The sequence below is a fragment of the Cryptomeria japonica genome, chromosome 7 (assembly GCF_030272615.1).
Source record: "Cryptomeria japonica chromosome 7, Sugi_1.0, whole genome shotgun sequence".
Classification (NCBI taxonomy): Eukaryota; Viridiplantae; Streptophyta; class Pinopsida; order Cupressales; family Cupressaceae; genus Cryptomeria; species Cryptomeria japonica.
The window spans coordinates 275807376-275827817 of record NC_081411.1 but is presented as its reverse complement, the minus strand read 5'-3'; positions in this window follow the sequence as shown (position 1 = coordinate 275827817).

Here is a 20442-nt window from a genome sequence, read left to right as displayed (position 1 = left end):
TTGTCCTTGCAGAATAAGCTTGACTTGCTCTGTTTGAGAGCTTGCAATTTTGCACATATTGAGTATCATGCAAAATACTCTTGGGGAAGTGTTGTGCACCTATCAGAGTGCCATGTGTCTTTTTTCAACCTATTTGGATCAGTTATGAAGAGTTTGTGAAGTCTCATTTGGAGGTCCATAAGTTGGCTTGGTGATTTGCAACAATTTACCTTTTTGGAGTAGCCCACTTTTAGCAATTCTATCTTTGTGCCAGCTGATTTTAAAGTCCAATGGAGAGTTGTCCATGATTATCTATTATTTTTTGAATCCCCATAGCAACTGGCATAGCCCTGTGAATCCATTTTCTCAGTTTTCAAAGTTGATTCCATTTGCAAAAAGTTCAGTTTTGCAAACAAGGCATTGTCAAACAGTAGTTTGGTGCCCTTTTTGTGAATTTTTATTTCACGCTCATTTGACCTACACATAAAGGTGGTTATACCCTATGCTTCCCTATAAAATTTTCTACCACATTTCTAGTTTGTAACCCCCAACTCATCATTTGAGAAGTTTTCAAAGCCCATTCCAAATGGACTTTTTCAAGGTTCAGAAGCAGCTCTTTCCATATTTTATGAGTAAGAAACTTTGAAGCTTAATATCTTTTTCCTCAAAGGTCATAATGATAATTTGTCTGATGCCCTGAATTCTTAGTATTACATTTTATCAGTGTGCCAGTCTGTAGGTCTTGATCAAGTGTTTGAGTCAGCTTTTAAAGCTGATTCTAGGAGCTACTCAAGTGTTTTTGACTAAAAGTCAGGGTTGGAAAATGTCAAGGTTGATGATCCCAAATTCAATTTATCACATCCGGAACATCTCCAGTCAATGTACCAAAGCATTTTCAATGGACCAGTTGTCGAGAACCGAAAACATTTTTTAGTCAGGCCCATCAGGGACTCGGCTAATGTAAGGACTAGTGAGACTAATGTGAGAGCAATAGAAGGAAGCTATATTATCCAAAATCCTTTTGGATTTAAGTAATATCATCATAGAGAAAAATTTACTTATGAAGAGGTGAGAATAATATTATTCAAAGATGGTTGATTGTCCTAAGTACCTGGTAAAAAATAAGGTATTTATGTATTTAAATAATAGACGAAGAAAGACCAAGGTATTAAAACCATTTCATAATGATCTATGTCTAGCGATTAATTACATTCCCAAAATGTAATTAATTGAGCTATGCAAACTTTTGAAGTATGAGGTGGAGAATTTTAAAAGCAAATATGAATACCCATGATCAAATACATGAGGTATTTAAATATGGGAGAAACTCACGAAAATGGAAATCTGTGAAAGAAGGTGAAATATTTTTGACCACTTCAAAGGTGATTTGATATTATATATCTTGATCTGCGGTGGGCCCACAAATAAATCGATAAAGAAAAACATTGTAAAGTCACCTTAATGCATCGAAAAGACTTAAAATTTCATTATTTTGTTGTCCCGCATGAAGCAAGTAATTCCAAATTGAATCCATGGGATAGCAGGAATGAGGGTTAATCCCTCTCTTTCTATCCCACACACTCTCCATGTTAGATCAGAAAGGAGTGTGGGTTGGTAGGAGACTTGGTCACCCTGCCATCCCACAGGATGCTTCAAGGCACCGAAATGATGGTGCAGGGTAGGAAGTGGCTGGACATAATGGGAATCTCGCCAACCTACACATGATTTGGAGACATAGAAAAGGGTTGTGTGGTGGATCTTTTGGCTAGGTAGCAAAGGAAAATAAATACTGCATAAAAGAAAGAGCAAAGGAAAATAAAAAGAAAATAGTAACCTACATGAAAGAAATCAAAATAGACATTAGGGTTTCATCACAATAATGTTATAATCGAATGGTTGTGAATGGATGATACAAACATATCAACATGTGAGGCTACCAGATATAAAATGGTGGGTTCAATGTGGAGTTCTAAGCATTTACCCACCATCTATTGCTTGCAAGAAATATGAAATGTGTTGTTGGATTGTGTCAATACAATGTGAAACCAATGACTTGCATAACAAAATGTTTGTGAGGGTCAACTAGAAAATATGATGCAGGCTTAGAAGATATTGGGGCAATGTGTGGTTGTTGGTTCTGAAGGCAGGTGGGTCAAGGCATGAAACTAAAAGTGGGCATCCATCATCCCTATGAAATCGATAATGAGCAGAGTGGAATGATAGAATGTGTTGTTCTTTAAAATGACCTCTTAGTTTGTTCAGTTGATCGATGGAGAATGCATCAATGTGGAGTAATATGTGTATAAACAATGAAGTTGATTTCAAGCTAAGAGTGAGGTAGAATCAGTGGACTAAAACTATGTTAGGGGTAGTGATTTAAACAAAGATCTTGTGAGCAAACTAATTATGAACATAATAGAATGCAAAGTGTGAAGAAGGAACCAGTAGGAGTGATGAGAATAAGGATAAAACAAAAAGGAATCCAGCTTTAAATTTGGTTTGCAGCCAAGTACAATGTTTTGTAGAATGGGAGTTTTGGGAAAGTTTGCACATCTATGAAAGCATGAAGGCAAGAAGGATGATTGTCTTTCTAAAGACCCTAAGTTGTATTACTGTGATATTTGTACCAATTTGTAGAGGCTTTTAAATTGCGAGGAGATAGAAAGGAACACCACCAAAGGAGGATTTGGATGTTGGCAAAAACAATAAAGGAAAACTAATAGGATGGGGGTGAATCAGTTTTCACTGAATTAAACAAATTAAGTGAAACTACAAATCTAATCAGCTGCAACAAGAATAAAAATAAGCAAAATAACAACAACACACATAATACCAATATTTTTGATGTAGAAAACATGGTTAAGGGAAAAGCCATGGTGGGAACCTACCCACAATAAGATGATACTCTATAGTAGTACTTGTAAATATTACAATGGGGAATGCACATGCATTCTGGCACACTGCCTAGACCTCACTACTCAAAATATAATGACCTGGAAGGCTACAAACCTCGAGAATGGTTCACTACCTTACAATAATATTCGAACTACAATCTGGTTTAGATGAACTGAAAGATTAGAATCTCCAAATGCCCGATGATAGTTCTAGTTAAGCACAATTTACTACCCTGCAACACACTTTGCTCTACACTTCACACTGAAAGATAAATTCCCTTTTTCACACATACACCACCCTTTGATAATGTATACATAACCACACTACCCAAATTACATGAATATAACACCTATTTATACAAACCATCAATCTTGACTACAAGGTCGGTTCAACCCTCAACACCTAATTATAAAAATTACATTAGATGATACATAGATCAACCACCAGACTAATACAATGCCATTGTGACATAGTATGGACCCAAATTAAATCCTCTAACATGTAACACCACCAGAAATCTGACCAAGATCATCTGCAACACACTGCACTACCAAAAATACCACATAACACGAAGAAAATCACCAGACCCATAAAATCTTCAATAATGTGCACAATGATCAATGTGGACTAGAAAATCAAATAGGCCACAATTAGGAAACACCAACAAGCATGTTAGAACCACCTGCAATAGCTACATCAACACCACTTAATCAAATCTTCATCAATCAACACACTAATACTCAAGAAGGCTTAACAACAGTAATCAGGACTTGAAAGATAGCTTTCAGAGCACCAAAACATGAACCATCTAAATTGAAGATATGCATGAACATCCCAAACAATCTCCCAAATCTGTAATCAAAGATATAATCATTCTGAAGAACAATAGATCAAATACCAGAACACTGCAACATTGAACATAAAGAAACCAATCCTCATACCGGAATCCATATCTCAATCAAATCTCCACTAAATCAAGTATCTCTAGTTAATTCAGCATACCAAACTGATTAACCAACTAGTTCAACTCTCAGCAATCACCAGAACACCAAAAAAAATCTCTACAACACTGGAATACAATAATATGCTGACATGAATGACAACAATATATCTTAGAACATAACCATAGAGGAAATTCTTGAATTAGGAGGAAGAGAACGTAACCATAAAAGAAATTCTTGAAGAAGGTGAGATTGACGATATGAATGAATCCCAACATGAGGCCCTTCAAGTTTCAGTAATGAAAAGTAATAAATCTTGTCCAAATGACTCTAAAGGACCTGAAGTTACTTTTGGAAGGAAGAAAAAGTTTGGATCGCCTCAGGTTAACCTAAACTCTTTATTTCATAATGCTGCAGCTAAAATGCCCACTTCAACCTGGAAAGGTGGAGAACCATGGAATAATAAGCAAGCTGATCACAAAGATGAACATTATGAAGAGATAATAGGGATGGGAAAAAAGAAAAATAAGAAAACAGGATGCTCTAATGGGGTTAAAACTAGGACCGGATCTAAGGTTGATATTGGTCTTTCCAAATCTCCATAGGGTCGTAAACCCATGAAGTGGCATAGGGACCAGGAGAGTAAACAAAACATAGCTGATGGAAGGCAATGAACTATTCAGGATTCCTGCTCCCACATTTCCAAATGAAGGTAATCTCCTGGAACATTTGAGGCCTAAATGGTCTCCATAAATAGGATGTGTTAACTGATGTTAGAGATCATAAGCCGGATATCATCCTGGTTCAGGAAACCAAAATGAGTAAGGAAAAAGTTGAAAATTTAATATTCTTTAAACAAGGAGGAGTTTGTGGTAGCAGCTCGAATGGGGCATCAGGTTGGGTGGCTATATTTAGGAACAAGAAAACTATTTTTTGAGATTTGATTGATGAAGATGGTAATATTATATCAATGAAAGTAAAAATTATCACTGAAGGAAAGGAATGGGTGGTTACTAACATTTACACCCCTAATTCCAAAGCTGCTAGGAGTAAATTTTGGGACAAAATCTAGTAGAAAAGAAGGTTTTGTTTTATCAGGATAGTTGGTTGTTGATGGGAGATTTCAAGACCCCATTGCAAGGAATTGACAAATCTAGAGGAACTCAAGCCCAACTACATAGCAGGACTGACTTGATGGACTCCATCAATGCCAATGCTTTGATTGATATTGATCTTACTGGAGCTTCCTACACTTGGTCTAATCGAAGGGATGGAGGTGACCTCATTCAGGTAAGGCTTGATAGAGCCCTTATCACTCATGACTGGATCCTTTCACATAGATGTTCTTTGTTTGTTATCAATAGATTGGATCAGATCATTATCCCATTTCCTTTGTTGTTGAGTCTGTTAAGAGATAATGTTGTTTTCCTTTCCGGTTTGAGAAAATGTGGATACCTCACCCATCTTTGGAAAAATCTATTGCCAATTGGTGGAATATTGATGTGGATGGATCTTCCATGTTCAAAGTTACTAAAAAACTTAGAAACATCAAAAATAACATCAAGATCTGGAATAAGAAGGTTTTTGGAGATATTTTTGAATTAAAAAAAAGCTGAAGGAGGAATTAGAACAAATCCAAAACTCTATTCAGAAAGAAGGTTATAATAAGTATCCCAAGGCTAAGGAAGATGATATTCTAGCCAAACTTCACAACATTATATCTAGGGAGGAAATCTACTGGAGACAGAAATCTAGGGCTATTTGGTTGGAAGCTGGGGATAGAAACACTAAATTCTTTCACATGACCTCCATGAAACATAAAGTTGCCAATAGAATATCTATATTAATTGCAGATGATAAAATTCTTCTTAAAGATGATGACATTGGGGATGAAGTTGTTAGATTCTTCTCTCAACTCCTCACTGGTAGTAAGGATATTGACATTGCTAAGCAACAAGATCTGGTTGATAACATTCCCAGGATTATTGAACCTCACCAGAATAAGACTCTATCTGTTATCCCTAATGCTGAGGATATTAAAAAATTTGTATTCTTTTTTCAAGGGGATAAGGCTCCGGGCCCGGATGGCTTTCCCATGTTCTTCTTTCAGGAATATTGGCATATTGTGGGGAAAGATACGGTCAATGATGTTAAAGAATTTTTTGGATCCAAAAGAATCCTTAAGGAAATCAATTCTACTTTTATTTCCCTTATTCCTAAGGTGGCTGGGGTGGACTCCATGGGAAAATTTAGGCCAATAATTCTTTGTAACTCCTTTTATAAGATTATCTCTAAAGTTATGACTTCTAGACTTCTGGCTATCCTCCCCTTTATCATTTCTGAGGAGCAAAAAGGATTTGTCCCTGGTAGGCAGATTTTGGATTCTATTATTCTTGTGCATGAGAATATTCATTCTCTTAATGTTGCTAATAAAGAAGGGTTCCTGATAAAATTGGATCTAACAAAAGCCTATGATAGAGTGGAATGGCAAGTTCTTTTCGGAATTATGGAGGCCTTTGGATTTTATGAGAAGGTAATTAAAGTAATCAGAGAACTGATTTCTACCCCAATTTTTTCTATCCTAATTAATGGGACTCCATCTAGATTTTTTAAATCTTCTAGGGGGCTCAAGAAAGGAGATCCTATTTCTCCTATTCTCTTCACTATCTTGGTGGAGAGTATGAGTAGACTGATTCAAAAAATGAAAGTGAATAAAACCATCAAGGTCTTCAACCTTCCTCTACTAATGTGTCTTGTACTCATCAACAGTTTGTTGATGACACAATTTTAATGGGATACTCCTCTATTGGGGAGGTTGTTGCCTTCAAAGGTGCTCTTAGCTCATATTCTTTGGCGACAGGTCAGCAAGTTAATTAGGAGAAGTCCACTATTTATTTTATGAATACCCCTATTATAAGACAACAGAGAATTGCTAACATCATTGGGTGTAAGGTGGAAATGCTCCCTTCCACTTATTTGGGACTCCCTCTGGGTTTGGTTCCCCAAAACTCCTTTTGGAAATTGTTAATTGAAAAAATTAACAAGAAATTGGCTGGTTGGAAAGGATCTATGCTATCTCAAGCAGGAAAGCTTCAGCTTCTTCAAGCCACCCTTCAGAATCTTCCTGTCTATGCTCTTAGTCTGTTTGATATTCCGGCTAAATTTGCTAAATATTTGGAGAGGATTCAAAAAAGATTTCTTTGGTCAGGGGTTGAAGAAAAAAAAAGGACTGCCTTGGTCGCCTGGGACAAAGTGTGTAAGCCTAAGTGTAAGGGGGGCTTAGGTATTAAAATTCTTAAAACTTTTAAGAGCTCTGCTTGCTAAACAGATATGGAGGGCTTATGGCATTAAGAAAGATTGGAATCAGGTGTGGTTTGATAAATATATTCATGACCAACCTCTTCATTCTCTTCTCTATTCTGAAGATGTCCCTGTTGGGTCTTTCATATGGAATAGTATAATCAAGTCCATAAAAGTTGCCAAAGCTGGAGCTGGATGGGTCCTTGGCAAAGGTGACAAAATGAGGTTCTAGGAGGATGTTTGGATTAAGGATGAGCCTCTCTTTAATCAGGACTGCAGTCAATTCATTGATGAATACAAAATAAGGTATGGGTCAATGGTTTGTAATTACTGCAAGGAGAATAAATGGGTGAGGCTTGATGTTATTTATGCTTGGTTTTCACTGCTTCAGCAGGATCTGATGTCCTTTTCTGTTAATAAAGATTTTGATGATGTTTTTCTTTAGAAGAGTAATCCCAGGGGTAACTTCACTATTGCTTCTTCTTATAAAAACACTATTACTTAGGCCAGCAACCCAATATGGACTAAAATCTGGAATAGAATTCTTATTCCTAAAGTTAACATGTTTTTTTGGCTTGCAACTCACAACAAGATTCTTACCATTGATAACCTGGCTCTTAGAGGTTTCATGTTTCCTAACAGGTGTGAGCTATGCCAGAAATAGGAAATCATCACAAACAAGTCAATATTAATCATTATTAGCTCAATCACAAAAGCTCATTGCAACGATCTATCCTAAACAACACTCAATAGAGACATGAAATAAAAGCATTCAAAAGCAAAGATTATGCAAACCAAAGATGTGATTTGAATGCTCCTTCATGCGGCTCCATTGTTCTTCTTTCCTCTTCAAATGGTTTGATTGTGGATCTCACCTACAAGTGCACATACATGATTGAAAGCAAGTAGACAAGATTTTTGATCAAGAGTACTAGAAATTCGATAGTCTGATTAAAGATTAAGAATCAAGGGGCTTGATTGAAGAAATTCATCCAATTTATAGAAGAATTGGAGAAATGACAAGATTAGCATGATAGTGATTCAAATGGAAATTCAAATCAAGAATAGCAAAATTATGACATGCCTATGATAAATTGCTATGCAAGGATTTATGACAATTTATGACAATTTCTATGTCAAGAATTTATGACAATTTATGACAAATTTCTATGTCAAGAATTGATTAATTGTCAATTATGACAAATTATGACAAATTTCTATGTCATTCCCATGAATTTAGGAGAGAAATAGGAGGAAATTGAAATTAAGAATTAAGAAATTAGAAAAATTGGAAAAAAGAGGAATTAAGAAATTGATGAAAATAAGAATTTAGGAATTAGTGAATTAATTAATAATTTTTCATTTATTAATCAATTCACAAAGAGAGGAATAATTAGCCAATTAAATGAACATTTAATTGTAATGAGAAGACTTAGGATAAATAAATAAATTATTTAATCCTAGAGGAAGAAATGACACACAAGGTTAAATGATTAAATCACAAAACCCTAGAAGATAAATTAGTAACGCGAGAATGACAATTAGGTCTTGATTGAAGATAATTGATATCGATCATGATTCTGATTAAATGATTTGATTAATAAATACGCCAATTGATGAGGAACAATGACAAATTGATCCAAATTGACACAATTGAGACAGACAACAATTGATAGCGAAATGATCATAAAATGACAAATTTGACAAAAGGACGTGGATCGATGACAAAATAGATTGCAAGATGACAGGATTAAAAATGACCATGATCGATGACAAATTGATCGCAAAATGACAAGATCGAACATGACAACGACCGATGACAAATCGATCGCAAAACGACAAGATTGAAAAATGATAAAGATTGATGATAAATCGATGACAAGATTGATAAGAGGACAAAACCCTAATTAGGATTGACGATGTCCAAAATGATGACAAATTAGCACACATATTGATGCGACAAGATAAAATCGATCAAAATCATGACTGGATAGTGTTGTCGACAAGACCAAATTTGAGAGCGAGACGAATGAAGAATGTAGAGGAATGACTCGATGTTCACAAATGATAAAGACCAAGTGCGTGACATAGGAGAAATTTTAATGCGATGCGAAAACCTAAAATGAGGCAATGCGCAAATGTTAAAGTATGATTCCGCAAGCGTTGACCATTTTTAGGTGTCTACAGATGTCCTTTTCTGTTAATAAAGATTTTGATGATGTTTTTCTTTAGAAGAGTAATCCCAGGGGTAACTTCACTATTGCTTCTTCTTATAAAAACACTATTACTTAGGCCAGCAACCCAATATGGACTAAAATCTGGAATAGAATTCTTATTCCTAAAGTTAACATGTTTTTTTGGCTTGCAGCTCACAACAAGATTCTTACCATTGATAACCTGGCTCTTAGAGGTTTCATGTTTCCTAACAGGTGTGAGCTATGCCAGAAAGAGGAAAAATGAGTGGATCATTTGTTTATCCATTGCTCCTTTACCTAGAAAATCTGGAGTAAATTTTGGGTGCAATGGAAAGTTGAATAGGTTATGCATAACAGTCTCAAGGAAGTTATTTGGCAATGAATATTTCCCACCAAATTTCCTGTCATCAATACCCTTGGTCCTTGATCCTTCCTATGACCTATTGGTATATCTAGAAGGAGAGAAATAACAAAATTTTTAGGGAGGCTAAGTGTACGTCTCAGGTGGTTTTTGAAAATATTTGTAGGGCAATTAAAGAAAACATAAATATTCTTCACAGAAACAACAAGCAATGGAGTTTTTTTAAATATGAATGATATTGAGAAAGGTATCCTCATCGATTGGAATTTTATTCACAAGGTTTGCAAATCTGATATTAAGATTAGGAGAGAAAATGTTGTTTGGAGATTTCCCTATCATGATTGGGTCAAGGTGAATTTTGATGGGGCTACCAAAGGCAATCCTAGGAAGTTAGGAGGGGGAAGAGTCATTAGAAATACTCATGGTGTTTGTATCGTTATTATTGCCTCTCCCTTTGGAGTTCAAAACAATCATGTTGCTGAAGCTCAGGCCATGTTGAAATGCCTCAAGCTTGCTCATGGTTTTAAATTTAAAAAAATATGGCTGGAAGGGGACTCCCTCAATATTATTCAGGCTATCAAAGGCACTAGCTCTCCCTCTTGGAACATATACAATATCATTGAAAGTGCTAAAAAGTTATTAAATGACTATGATAGTGTTTTCATTTCCCATACTCTAAGGGAAGGTAATAAGGTTGCTGACCTTTTAGCTAATGAGGGGTTTTATGTAGAGGAGGACACTAAATATATCAGAGAAGCCTATTGTAAGAAGGATTTCTGAGCGGAAATATTATTATATGATCGTGTCCATGGTTCAAGTTAATTTCATCATTACTTTTCAGGGTCCGGATATCAAAGACAAAGATTGGGGTTATGTGAAGTGTTAGTTGATGATTTTTTTTTGAAATTGTTATTATGATCACTGGTGTGATAGGGCTAATCATAGTAAGTGTTGGCTCATCGTGACTATTATTAAATACCTCTTCAAACTCAAGGAAAGTACCCTATTTTTTGAACCTAGCATTTTGTTCAAGAGCCTATGCTTAAGTCTTGGTCTTCAGTTTGTGAGTAACTTGTGCTCTGTTGAAAACCTTGACTTGCATTTCAACATGGGAGGTAATCTTAATCGGAATGAGCCCTCTAGCTGTGATGATTAGAAAAGTGAGCGGAAAGTCTGGAGGAGGCTGCATACACATGGTTTCACTGACTACATGGAAAAATTTCATGGTAGAAAAAAGTCAGTGTCACAAGGCTTTGCCAAGGGATGGAACAACAACAAAGTCACTCTGTTTGGGGAGACCTAGAAGCTCGATGAGGATTTGGTGGTAGAAGTAACATGATTACAGAAGGAAGGCACCAAGTTTTTTAAAGATCAAAAGTTTGTGGCTGAAGATATTAAAAACTTCCCTAAAAATGATGAGGAGAAGGTTCAGGTCACCAAGAAAGACAATGTTTCTTACTACCTCCCTCATCAGGTAAAGTCCTTCTGGCAAAAGATGTTAAGGGTTTTGATGGAATTCTTAACTATTGATGGTAGGTTTATGAAGGTTTATAATTATCATTTTGCTATTCTAAACCATTTCTGCCATGGGGTTAACATCTCTTTGTGTTTCTATTTAGCTTCATCCCTGAATGAAATCTTGGATGACCATGCAAAAAAACCCAAATCCTATCCCATAGCTCATCAAGGTCTCATCCTACTCATTTATAATAACTTGAAGAATAAAGATAGGGTTAATAAGGAAGATCATTTGGTGACAAATGCCCATATTTCAGATAGTCTTGATGGTTTTGATTCTGATGATGATTCATCTAATGTTCCTCTTCATAAAAAAGGGACATGGATGTGGAAGTTGGTTCGGAGGAGGAATAGGGGAAGGTGGATGATCATGAAGCAGAGAGTGAGAAGAAAGAGGTTGTAGGAGAAGAGGAGGAGGTACAGAGAAAAGTGTATGCTGGAAAGCCTGATTCAAACCCTATTATCTCAGATAGAAGGAATGTTTCCTAGAATACCACAAAGGAAGCTAACCCTAAATCTATGAGCTCTGAACAAGGTAGGGAAATGACAGACTCCATTTTGATCACTACTAGAAATAACACTTTGGAACTTTTCAATTTCCAGAAATGGGTAATTGAAAATATTACTAGTATCCAGAATAAATAGAGAGATTTGGAGTATAAGATTCAGGATTTGATTAAGGATACCAATATTGGGAAAGAGGATGCGGAGGTGGAAACCAATGAGGTAGAGGATGGATTTGAAATGCAAGATTGGTTAGAAAAAGATATGATTAAGAGAGACTTGAAGCATCTGGAAGATGTCATCAGAATTGTCAAAGATAAGGCTGAGATTGATAATGAAATTATTATCAATCGGGTTACTAAAAATGAGAAGGCATTGAAGAATTTTATGAATCATAGCCTTGAGGTTTTGAAGGTCTCTTCTCAAAATATGAACGCCCTGGTGAATTTTCCAGAGAGGAACCAACAGAACAAAGAAATGGTGATCATTGATGATATGCCAACCTCCAGCTCTGCTCCCCAAACATCCTAATGAAGAACTAGGTAGACTACCTATGATTTGGAGATGAAGACTAAAGACACTCATCTGAAGCAGGAGAACAAAGACTTGAGAGAAGCTGCTAAGGCCATGATGATGCTGGTTAAGGACGCAGAAGAGTATAAATTTTTTTATCTGATATGTAATTCTGGTCTTTGTTTGCCAGTCTCTTGCTGGCTTTTTGTTGTCCCTTTCTGTTGCTGCTATTTTTTCTACTGGCTTTTGTAGCTTTTACATCTATGTTTTGTTCTCTCTTGCTTCTTTCCTGAATATCTTATCGTTATGTAAGCAGGTTTTGGGTCCCTTAAAACCTGATTTTCCTTAATCAAAAACATATCTTAGAAGTAACAATATCCAACAATATCCCCCTTTGGCATTAGTGGCAATGCATGAATGTGAAAAACAATCAATGCAAAGAAATAAATCAACACCAACAATCTCCCCCTAAGATCATGCACACAAAGCTTCCAAGATAAGGCATTTTTTCACATGCTTCTCTCCCCTTTGACAACAATGCCAAAGACAAAATACAAATCATTATTCTCTCCCCCTTATAACAAAATCACAAATTTTGAATATCTGAACCATACACTAACTACTTTAGCTGAGTAGGAGCACCAACTCATTAATCCATATAAGAATATAGGACTCTGAAGTCCACCAGATTGATGCATCTCAATGCATCTAGCTCTCATTAGGAGGGGCAAAGACCCCTAACTTATCTCTCAAAAATACAAATATATTTGCAGGCAAAGGTTTAGTAAAAATATGTGCAATCTAATCCTCTATGGATACATACTCCAATTTGACTTCTTCCTCACTGACTTTCTCCCTCAAGAAATCATACTTAATTGATATATGCTTTGTTTTAGAATGCAGTACCAGATTCTTGGAAATATTAATAAGACTTGGATTATCACAATATATAATAGTAGGCTCATCATAAACAACTCTAATGTTCTTCAACAACTACTTCATCCAAACTACTTGAGTACAAATGCTAGTAGTAGCAATCTATTCAACTTATGTAGTAAATAGAGATATAGCATCTTGCTTCTTACTTGACCGTGAAACCAACTTATTCCCCAAAAAATAAAGCTCCACTGGTAGTGCACTTTCGGTCATGAACATCACCTACCCAATCAGCATCAGTATAATCACATAAGATCAAATCATCATTCTTTAGATACCAAAAACCATAATCAACTATCCCATTCAAGTATCTGAAAAATCCTCTTCACATAAGTTACATGACTCTCTTTAGGATCAGCTTGGAATCTTGCAAAAAGACAAACAACATGCATAATATTCGGTCTAGTCTAAGTCAAGTACATCATTCTACCAACCATAGATCTATACAAGGTCTGAGTAACTTTCTGAGATTCGTCATGCTTAGGCAACTTGCATCTAGTCACCATAGGAGTTCCAATAGGTTTGGAGTCATCTAACCCAAACCTTTTTAACAATTCATTCACATACTTAGATTGAGAAATGAAAATGCATTTACTAGTCTATGTAATCTGCAATCCTAAGAATAATTTCATCTCACCTATCATAGACATCTCAAACTCTTTTTGCATATCATCGACAAACTTTATACTCAAATCATCATCTCCTCCAAAAATAATGTCATCAACAAAAACTTCAAAAATCAAAATGTTATCATTATCTACCTTAAAGTATAAGTTACTATCAGTCGTACCTTTATAGAATCCCAACTTCATTAAATACTTTTCCAATCTAGTATACTAGGCTCTAGGAGCTTGTTTCAATCCATACAATGTTTTCTTCAATTTGCATACCATTTCTCCTTCATCTAATAACAAAAATCCATCTAGTTTCTCAATGTATACTTCCTCTTTCAAATCACTATTCAAAAAGGATGACTTAACATCCATCTAATATACCTTGAAATTCTTATAAGAATCATATGCAAGAAGTAATCTAACACCTTCAATTCTAGCTACCGGTGAAAAAGTCTCCTCATAATCAATTCCTGCCATTTGTGAACATCATTTGCATACAAATCTTTCTTTGTTTCTAACCAATTCACCGACTTCATTCAACTTATTTCTAAATACCCATTTTGTACCAATCACATTCTCATCTCTAGGTCTTGGAACAAGTTCCCATGTGTTGTTCTTCTCAATCTGATTCAACTCTTCTTTCATAGCTTTAATCCAATTCTCATCTTTACAAGCTTCAACAAAATCTTTAGGTTTAATCTTGGAAATCAAACATATCTCTTATGCAACAATCCTTCTCCTAGTCATCACACCTTTATTTTTATCACCAATAATATAATTTTTTGAATGATTCAATTTCACATACCTTAGACTCTTCTAATTGTTCTAATTCTCAGGTTCTTGAACTTCTTCACTGACAATAGAAATATCCATATTAACTATCTCTACCAGATCATTTTGCTTTAGGATCTCAGTCTGATCATCAATCTCATATCTGCATGCTCTAATCTGCTTTCCATGACATTCATCAACCTTCACATTTGCACTTTCCACTATCTTCTTCAACCTCTTATTGTAACATGAGTAGGCCTTGCTCTTAGTAGAATAACCCAAGAATGTTCCTTCATCACATCTTGGATCAAAATTTCCTATATCATCATCTCTTTTGATATAGCATTTGCTTCCAAAAATTCTTAAATATCTAACTATAGGAACATGACCAAACCATAGCTAATAAGGGGTCTTACCAGAATCAACTTTTATATGTGCCCTATTGAATGTGTAAATAGTAGTGCTAACAACTTCTCTCCAAAAGGTCTTTGCAACATTTCCTTCAATCAACATAGTCCTAGTAGCATCCAAAATAGTTTTTCTCTTCCTTTCAACAACTCCATTCTGATGAGGGGTTCTAGGAGTAGATAACTGTCTTCTAATTCCATTCTTCTCACAAAATAAATCAAACTCATCGAATGTGAATTCTCCTTCTCTATCAAATCTTAGGCACTTCAACTTCAATCATGTTTTTGTCTCCACCTTAGCTTTGAATATCTTAAATTTCTCCAGTGCTTCTGATTTCTCCCTTAGAAAAGTAACCCACGTCATTCTAGAATAGTCATCAATCAACAACATAAAATATTTGTCACCCTACATGCTTCTCACTCTTGTAGGATGACACAAGTCAGTATGTGCAAGATCTAATAAACCATTAGATGTATATAGCTTACTTTTGAATGAAATTCTTGTTTGCTTTCCCAACTGACATTCTTTACATACCAGATTAGAAGGTTTCATAATTTTTAGGTAGTTCTCTAATAGCCTGAGTAGAACTTATCTTAATCATGCAGTCAAAATTAATATGACACATCCTTCTATTCCACAACCAACTTTAATCTATCTAAGCAATCAAACAAATTTTCTCACCTCCATTCAAGTGAAAGATATTACCTTTAGTCTTAGTTCTTGATGCAATGTCTATTCCAGAGGCATTTAGAATCTTGCATTTACCATTCTTGAATTTCAAATCATATCCCTTATAAAAAATTTATCCAATACTCAAAATATTATGCTTCAAACCATCAACATATAAGACATCATCAGTATTATGCTTACCATCAAAAGAGATAGAACCTCTACCATGGATTACACAAGCTTTATCATCACCAAATCTTACTATACCACCATCATACCTCTCCATATTCACAAATTTTCTTTAATCACCTATAATATGTTGTAAACAACCACTATCAATTACCCATTCATCTTTCTCTTCAACCTTAGAAGCCAAAGCTTTCTCATCAACAATTCATCTTGTATAATTCACTGGTACCAGATCATCTTCCTTGATAGCAATAAATACAAATCCATCTTCTGAATTCCCATTCTCAAACTCCTCATCTATTACACCTTCATCAACAACATAATAACATCTCTTCTAATATCTATACTTTTGGTTAGGCTTATAAGACTTATCATACTTATCATGCCTCTCATATCTATCATTGTTATCAAATTTATCACGCTTATCATACTTCAGCATTCTTTCAGGACACCTGGAAGCAAAATGTCCTATTTTATTACAAGAGAAACATTTCAAAGGTAACTTTCCATCATACTTATCGGCTCCCTTAGGCAATCTTTGAGCAATAAGTGCTTCAATCTCATCCAACTCTCTTTCCTATTCTTCCATCTCTCTCATTTCTCTTTCATATCTAGAAACCCTAGATGAACCTTCTCCCAGATATAGAGGCTTTAAATGTAGTCTCAAATTTGCCATGTGATTCTCCAAATTAACTCAACTCAAAAGAAATAAGCTTACCAACCAGCATGTCTCTTGTCACAATAGTCATAGTCTGGATCTCATCAATAGCAACAACTTTAGATTTGTAAAAAGGAGGCAAAGATATCAGCACTTTAGCAACAATATCATCTTCTTCAAGAGTTCCACTGGCACATCTGATATTCATAATAAGTTCATTAACTTTATCCATAAAGGTTGATATGCTCTCATCATCTCCCATCTTCAACATCTCATAATTTTCTTTCAAACTCTACAGTTTAGCAACTTTGACATGTTTATCTCCTTCATACAAGGTCCCTAACTTTTCCTAGATCTCATGTGTACTCAATACTTTCCCTTATGATGAACTGATTCATAAGGTTCATGTGTGCCAATCTATTCCTATCCTTTATTTGAGCATATTGATGTCAATTCTTGAGCAAAATGATGGGTTTTATTGGAGGATCTTTTGCCTTGTCTTCATCAAAGGTATGTTATTTTTCACATGAGCTGTCAATTGACTAGCATTGGTAGACTTGTGGGTAGACCTTAGCCATGTATACCTCTGGCTTACGGCGAGTATCCTAAGAGGTACGTCTCTATGCGGGGTGTGACCTACGCGTGCCCTTTTCCATGAGGTACACTGCCATGCAGGATACGTCCTTTCTGTGCCCTTTCCACTTGGAGTATTGCCATGCCATGTTGAGACACGATGCAAGATATAGTAGATATTGCCATGCGGCCTACCGACAAGTTTAGGGTAGAGCCATGCCATGTGACGATGTGATGCGGGGTGATGTCGAGGTGCACACTTCCATGCCATGCGGATGTGTGACTAGGCCATACCACATGATGAGCTACTATGATAGCTAGACGATTGTTCCTTCCTTCCTCGTTGGTGGCTAGATGCTAGTCACATAGTGATGTTATGTGCACTTATGATATTTTTTATTTATTTCCTTGTGGGCCAGCAATTTATTTTATTTTGACCTTGAAGGTTTAGCCATGATCTTATGATCTTTTTCTTACTTGATTTGGTGTTGCAATTCTGGAATTATTTTCTTACCTTACTATTGGAATTGATGATTATTATCTTTATTCTTTTGTACTTTGGTGGCTAAACTAGTTTATCCTTGTTGTTTTTTGTATGCTGGTCTTGTGTTGAAATGTGAATTCCTCTCCAAGAACATAGGGGACGGTCTTGGTTGAGTGTATACGAGGAAGTAGATGTAGGGAACCTTGAGGATGGGGGTATGTGAGGCTGTGAGACAGCTAGGTTCCACTACCTACCTATGAGTGGTGACTATCTCTTGGAGGCTAAACACCTTATGCAACAAGGAATGTTCACGAGGGTCTTGCATGGAAGGTAGCACCACTATAGTGTGCCCTAGCACCATCAAACCCTTGAGTGAGATGTTGGATATTTATGATCATGTTATTTGTTTGGAGATCAGGCATAGAGATGTTGATCGTGCATGTTATCTTTGACCGAGCATTAGACATGCTCGCATGTGGCCTTTTGTGTTGTGCATTCCAGTTATATGGATGGTTATTATGTGTAATCATGGATTAAATGGTGTTAACTTGTCACTATGTTATGGGACATAGTCATTGGAAAGGTTCTTTTATGCCTGGAAAGTGTAAACAATTGAGTTATTTACGTTGCTCTTATTTATTGAAAGTTAACTTGGTTGTAGAAATTGATATTTGAAGCTAGTTCTATGTGATAAAGATTTGTAAAAAGATGTATTGGTAAAAGAAATTGATCATGATGACATGTTTTCTTGTCATGTTTGATAGATGAGTATGGTAATTGTTGCGTATCTCTTTCAATGCTTTAATTTGGTATAATGAAAGGAAGAATTTTTTTGTATCTCTACTATGATTATTGATAAATCCCCAGAATGTTATAAATCAATTTTGGTATTCTTGGTCTTTCTGGAAAAAGAATTATTTTTTCTAAGTCTCTGTGAGACCGGTTTTCTTTTTTGGCTGTGTATTTCACAGTAAATAAAATTTAAAAACAGAATTTAAAAAAAAAACATATTATAACCCACGTGGTGGGGAATAAACCCCCACCACGGGGAGGTAGCACGCTACCAAGGGTAGTGGCTACTACCATTTGGTAGCGGACTACTACCAAATGGTAGCTGCTTTCTACCAAGGGGGGCCCACGTGGGTACTTCCCCCCCCTTTATTGCATTTTGAATTTATAATTTTTTTTAATATATATTTTTTAATTGCAAAAAAAAAATATAATATGTTAAATTAATGTGGGTTGTTAAAATGTTTAATTTTTTTATTAAGTTTAATTAATATATTTTATTATTGTATATTAATTATTAATTAATGTATATGTTAATATATGTTAATCGTGATAATTTATATATTAATATATATATATTAATTAATACTTAATTTATTAATTTTGTTATTAATTATTAATTATTTATATTTTATTAATCGTGGATTAATAAATATATAGTAATTTATATTTAATTTTGGTATATTTTTATATATGCATAAGGAAATAATTGTTAAGTTGGGAATGGCCTATCTTTATTTGGGTTCCTTATATGTATATGTTTCCTTGATCTGTATAGTGTAACTAGCCTCTCGAAAAGACGAATTTAGAAAGATTGTTTTTGAGCTACCATGACCATGATGTTTCATTTAGAGATTAAATAGCATATTTATTCGATTAATTTTTATTTAATTATCTTCATGTGGACTTGGTTTTACAAACTCACAATGATGTAATTATGTTATGTGTAGATGCAACGAGCTTTGTGAGTTAGAAAACCAAGAACAACCTATACTTAGATGAGGTAGATAACTGCAATCTAACTTAGATCATTTAGAAAACTTGATCGACATTTTGTGTTTAAATCAATATGGGAAAAGATTGCCTATGCAAGTTTAATTTCTACATTTGCTTTTGCTTAAGTAACGGCAAGACTTGATATGGTTGTTTGGACCCTGTCGTTGGTTGATTTGGGGTACCTAGTTATATGAATGGTCTCTAGTTTGGCTGTGCCTTGTGATGATGTTATAATTGGTCTTGTCCTTTATGCGGGAGTAGTGTGTTGATTTGTGGTTGACCATAGTTGGTCAGGTCTCTAGTTAGAGTACCGTCAGGCAGTGGACCTTTGTATTTGCTTTTTATATGTTCAGTTGGATCTGTTTTTATGTAGGGATCATTTATGTTTTTACTGACCAATGTGGTCATTTGTATATTGGTTATGTTTGCCTTGATGGCAGGATTGTAAATAATGCAAATCTTATGTATCCTTAACTTATTTAAATGATCAGAGGGGTCTTGCAGTTGAGCAGACCCAGAGATGTATCCCACTAGGGGTGAACTCCAATACCATCTTGGTGTTATGTGATGCTTTTGTTCTTATGTTTCATGTTTAGTGTTAGCATTTATGGATGACATTTTGATAGAATGTATAAGTGGATTAGATGAGATTTATCATAATGCATGTATGTAGTCATCTCTTAAATGCAATAAATTGGATCATGAAGGAATGTATTATGTTAATGTTAATGGAAATAAGTATGCATGAAAAGACCTCATTAGTAATGATGAAATTATAGTACATTTTGGAACAAGATGTATGGCATGTGTTTAATGTAAAATTGAATGTAATGAATGGTTAAAAATTATTGGATGAACTCGTCATATTACCTAAATTGTAATTCTAATGGATGAACTTCATTTGACTACCTACATTTTAACCTTAATCAATGAACTTCATCTTATTAGCTATATTTTAACTATAATGGATGATCTCATTTGGTTATTTACATTTTAACCTTAATAAATGAACTTCATCTTATTAGCGATATTTTAACTATAATGGATGAACTCAATTGGTTATTTACATTTTAACCTTAATAAATGAACTTCATCTTATTAGCGATATTTTAACTATAATGTATGAACTCATTTGGTTATTTACATTTT